Raw genomic sequence first — 6,000 nt, 5'->3', positions numbered from 1 at the left:
TTAAGGAGTCCATCCTACATATAATTTCACACCAAACCGTAAGATACTTAGGAATCCGTCTAATTGAGGAGCCCCACATCAGGCTCTCTGCTCCACAGGGAGCCTACTTTCTCCTCTCTCTCTCTGCCTACTGGTGATCTCTGTCAAATAAATAAATAAAATATATTTTTTTAAAAACCTCTTCATAGTATAGGGATAGAGGGAATGTTCATCACCCTCATAAAATCTATCTATGAAAAACCCACAGCGAATATCATTCTCAATGGGGAAAGCTAACAGCCTTCCTTTTGAGATCAGGAACACGACAAGGATGCCCACTCTTGCCACTGTTGTTCAACATAGTACTAGAAGTCCTAGAAACAACAATCAGAAAACAAAAAGAAATAAAAGGTATCAAATTGGCAAAGAAGAAGTCAAACTCTCTCTCTTCACAAATGACATGATACTTTATATGGAAAATCCAAGAGACTCCACCCCCAAATTACTAGAATTCATACAGTAATTCATTAATGTGACAGGATACAGAATCAGTACACAGAAATCAGTTGCTTTATTAAATACGAACAATGAAAATATAGAAAGAGAAATTAGAGAATTGATTTCATTTACTATAGCACCAAGAACCATAAGATAACTTGGAATAAACCTAACCAAGGAGGTAAAGGATCTGTACTCAAAGAACTACAGAACACTCATGAAAGAAATCGAAGAAGACACAAAACGATGGAAAAGCATTCCATGTTCATGGATCAGAATAAACATTGTGAAAATGTCTAATGCTGCCCAGGGCAATCTATACTTTCAATGTCATCCCGGTCAAAATACCATTGACATTTTTCATGGAGCTGGAGCAAACAATCCTAAAATTGATATGGAACCCAAAAAGAACCCAAATCACCAGGGGAATGTTGAAAAAGAAAACCAAAGCTGGAGGCAACACGTTCCCAACCTCAAGCCCTATTTCCAAGCTGTGATCATCAAGACAATATGGTCCTGGCACAAAAACAGAAACATAGACCAATGGAACACAATAGAGAACCCAGAAAGGGACCCTCAACTCTATAGTCAACTAATCTTCAGCAAGACAGGAAAGAATAGTCACTGGAAAAAAGACAGTCTCTTCAATAAGTGGTGCTGGGAAAATTGGACAGCCACATGCAGAAAAATGAAACTGGACCATTCTCTGACTTCATACACAAAGATAAACCCAAAATGGGTGAAAGACCTCAATGTGAGATGGTAATCCATCAAAATCCCAGAGGCAAACATAAGCAGTCACCTCTGTGACTTCAGCCACAACAACTTCTTGCTAGACATGCCTTCAAAAGCAAGGGAAACAAAGGCAAAAATGAACTATTGGAACTTCCTCAAAAAGTTCCTCAAGCTTTTGCACAGCCAAGGAAAGAGTTAACAAAACAAAGAGGCAACTCACAGAATGGGAGAAGATATTTGCAAATGAAATTACAGATAATGGACTGGTATCCAAGATCTATATAGAACTTCTCAAACTCAACACCCAAAAAACAGATAATCATGTCAAAAATGGGCAGAAGACATGAATGGACAATTCTCCAAAGACACACAAATGTCTATCAGACACATGAAAAAATTTTTATCATCATTAGTCATCAGGGAAATTCAAATAATCAAAACCACATTGAGATACCACCTTACACTAGTTAGAATGGCCAAAATTAGCAAGACAAGAAACAACAAGTGCTAGAGAGGATGTGGAGAAAGGGGAACCCTCTTACACAGTTGGTGGGAATGGAAGTTTGTGCAGCCACTTTGGAGAACAGTGTGGGGATTCCTTAAGAAATTAAAAATAGAGCTTCCCTATGACCCTGCAATTGCACTGCTGGATATTTACCCCAAAGATTCAGATGCAGTGAAAGGAAGGGCCATCTGTACCCCAATGTTTATTGCAGCAATGGCTACAGTCGCCACATTATGGAAAGAGCCAAATGCCCTTTGACAGACAAATGGATGAAGAAGATGTGGTCCATATATACTATGGAGTATTATGCCTCCATCAGAAAGGACGAATACCCAACTTTTGTTATCAACATAGACGGGACTGGAGGAGATTATGCTAAGTGAAATAAGTCAAGCAGAGAAAGTCAATTATCATATGGTTTCACTTACTTGTGGAACATAAGGAATAACATGGAGGACATTAGGAAAATGAAAGGAAAAGTGAATTGGGGGGAAATGGAGGGGTAGATGAACCATGAGAGACTGTGGACTCTGACAAACAAACTGAGGGTTTTGGAGGGGAGGGGAGTGGGGGCTGGGTGAGCCTGGTGGTAGGCATTAAGGAGGGCATGTATTGCATGGAGCACTGGGTGTGGGGTATAAACAATGAATCTTGGAACACTAAAAAATTAAATTACATTTTAAAAAGGAAAGAAAGAAAGAAAGAAGTTTGTTGGGGGGGTAGAAGTTGAGATCTCCCAGACACAAACATCAGCAAGTCCACTGAGAAAGGCACCTTCCTCGGCAGGTGAAACACAGACTACCTCCTTCCCCCAGAAACCTCCTCCTTTGCCTCGCTCAAAACAACCCAGAAGAGCTGGGAGTAACCTCAATTCCTCCTTTCTCCCAGCTGCCTGTGGGCTGCTTCCCACCAAGCCCCCTGCCGAGATGAGCTCCTGAGAACCCGCCAGGAAGCCAGTTTCCTATCACGTCTGCAGCAGGAGGACTGGCGGGAGCAGAGCACCGTCCCTGGAGCATGCTGGCCTGTGCATCCAGAGCGAAGGCCATTGCCACGGCTCACAACCTCCCAGCTCTGATCTGACCCCCTGCCAGGCCCACACCTGCTGACACGGTGACTCCTAACACCCAGAGACTGCTTTCCTCCCCAGCTCAGGGCTGCTCACAGAGAAGCCAACTCCAGCCTCAGAAACGTGTTCGTCATTAGCTCTGGAATCCCCTGGGCTTGTCTACACTGGCCCAGCCAGGTGTCCCTTCCAGATCATTCCTCCAGTGCCCAAGGGTTTCGAGCCACCTTCAAGCTGCCCTTCAAAAGGCAGGGACGGGTCCATTTAGGCAGACCAGCCGGTGACTCTGTGTGTGGGAAACTCAGACCACATCCTCCCTGAACACCAGCGCTTCCAAGTCCGGGCTTCAAACCCTCACTCACTGGGCACGGAGCAGCAGTCAGCATGAGCACGGCTCTCAAATCTCTCGTCTCCCATTCCTTCAAATCAGAAGCCAAGCTCCAGGCAGCACTCCACTCTCCCCTCAGAGAAGTAAGGGAGAAGAGAGAAGGAAGCGCTCCACGTGCACAGCTCACTTCTATCCAAACAGAACCCCGTGTTCTTCCCATCCGGGGCGCCCTGCGCTGCCCATACTAATGAGAGCGGCCACAAGTTCAGTCCTCATGTATCTGTCTGACCTTGTGTTTCTCCTTTTGGTATTTGGATCTCGAAGTCAATGTCTATGTTGCTTAAAATAACAAGAATAGGGCGCCTGGGTGGCTCAGTGGTTTAAGCCTCTGCCTTCGGCTCAGGTCATAATCTCAGGGTCCTGGAATCGAGTCCCGCATCGGGCTCTCTGCTTGGCAGGGAGCCTGCTTCCCTCTCACTCTCTCTGCCTGCCTTTCTGCCTACTTGTGATCTCTCTCTGCCAAATAAATAAATAAAATCTTTAAAAAAATAACAAGAATAATGATGACGTGGTCACGTAACGGTCGGGGTCTCCACAACCAGACAACATGGCTGTGGTTCAGATGAGGATGAAGACACAACCTTGTCCCAGGGAGCAAAGCCCAGACCCTCAGGGATCCTGACACGCCTCACGGGCAATGGATTCCTTGGCCTCGTGGAGTCGTCAGAGTGCAAAGATGCAGGCATCCTCCAGGGTTCACTCTGTTTTCTTCATCAATTCCCCAGTTCCAGTCACAAGGGACTCACTGAGTCAGGTTTCAGAGCCCAGGATGGGCTACCAGGTGAGCAGCCACCCCCCAGGGGAGATTTTCTCTGGGAGCACAAGGAGTCACTCCCCGAGCTACTCAACAACTGACACTCCTCCTCCATTTCTCCCCCTCACAAAGGCCACTGCACCCTGTTACAGCTCTGAGGCTGTGCTTTACTTTTTTTTTTTTTTTTTTTGTATTTCTTCTCAGTGAACCTGCTCTGAGAACTGAATCTTTCATTGCAGCTTCCCGAGAACTCCCTGTGCAACAAAGTACCATAGCTTATGACAGGGGGTTTTAAAACCATTATTTACAGAATAATACAGCCCAAATCTCCTCGCTTTATTTGCTCTTCATTATGTAGAACAGTTTCTGTGTAAAAAGCCTTTCCATAGATGGTACCTGCCAGCAAATTCTTAAGGAGGAAACAGAAACTGTGGGATAACTGACTCACCCAGCCTCAGGCAAGCAGTTCCAGAACTCACCCCAGGGCTCCTGACATCCGCCAAGCCCCTTGAAGCCACCAGCAGGCCTCTATCCAGGAGAATTCCCAAAGGCTCTCCTTCTGACTCCACCACCAAGGAAACTGAAGAGAAAATACAGCACATCAAAATATCTAGAGGATGCATTGAGTCAAACTAGAAAGTCAAGCTTTCCTTTTAAACGATGAATGTCTACTTTGAATAATTTTGAATCTTCCCTTGACCCTAATTGTAACTCTTTTGATGAAAAGACTAATCAATTATGAAGCTTCACCTTTGAAAAATGACATCATCGAAGTCTGCATCTGACCTCAAACAGCCACTCACGCTAGAGGCCGGCCGTTCCACCGCAGCCTCGGCCCCATGGAATCAACACTGTTAGATGAAGGACGCATTCTAGGTCCCAAACACACACCGAGTCCATCTCATCTTCCCTTTCCAATCCAAGGGATTGCCTGGGAAAGAGATGTTCCAAATACCTCTGTGAGCCAGAAATAAACAGAGACAACGAGATCCCCTACCAGGTGCTCCCTGCAGGGAAACTCAGGACCCCTGGTATCCCTCTAGATGGCTGATCGCTGCTTTAGCATGACTTTGTGGCTCCACTGAGACAAGAGAAAAGCCCAGGAGGTTTGGGGTGAAAGAGAACGTCTACCTCCCGTCCCGACACGAATGTGGCATTGCGCCCAACATACCTGCTGCCTTCTTGGAGCGCCGACATCCTGAGACAAGCTGCATGACCAACTCAGACGCTGGTTTCAAAACTTCGGGCCTCGTGGAGCCAGAGTGGAAAAGTGTTGTCAGGTGGGGATAAGCAGGCACCTCTGACCTAAGGCCAGCACACCTTCTCCAACTCCTAGGAGAAAGAGAAACACGCTTGTTTCTTAAGTAGTAATTAGCTTCACTCTAAATTCAACCAAGGCCATTGTCCTTTTTGGAGAAGCAAAGTTACTCTTCCAAAAAATGCTCAACTCATTGTTTCCTTATGCAACTTGAGTCGGGTCTGGTCCATGCCCCCCTCCAACCCTGGGCTCGAGACCCGCAGGGGGAAGCCACTCCTGCACCCTCCTGACAGCCCGTTACCACCAAACTTGGGGACACAGGGCACAATGATGAAGCTATTACCAACATCCCCCACGGACAGCGAGCACAGTGTTGAAGCTGGGGGATGGCTCTGGGGCTTGTTACCATCACGCCTGTGCCTGGGGGGTGGGGGGGCAGGAACCTGGAGGACCCTCCTGCCAGACCCTGAGAGCCCATTACCACCATCCCAGGGGACATGGGAAACAATGCTGAAGTTGGGGATGGCTCTGGGGCTTGTTAGCGCCACACCTGTGCCTGAGGGAACAGGGGACACCCTGCTGAACTCTGGGTGCTGCTCAAGGCCCATTACCTGCACTGTGCTGGGGAACGGGAGGCACCCCCTGAAGTTGGGGACTCCCTTTGCTCTCTTTACATGCACTCTTCCTGGGGAACACGGGAAACCCTGAAATGTCCACAACCCATCCCACAAAAGCTTGGGTGAGGGGGTGCCCTGGAGTTCACGGATCTGGGGGATAAAGGCCAATTGATGGGTATCAACTAGAAAAAACTTTCATGCAA

The sequence above is a fragment of the Meles meles genome, chromosome 5 (assembly GCF_922984935.1).
Source record: "Meles meles chromosome 5, mMelMel3.1 paternal haplotype, whole genome shotgun sequence".
In the NCBI taxonomy this organism is placed as follows: domain Eukaryota; kingdom Metazoa; phylum Chordata; class Mammalia; order Carnivora; family Mustelidae; genus Meles; species Meles meles.
Note: the sequence above shows the minus strand (reverse complement) of the source record.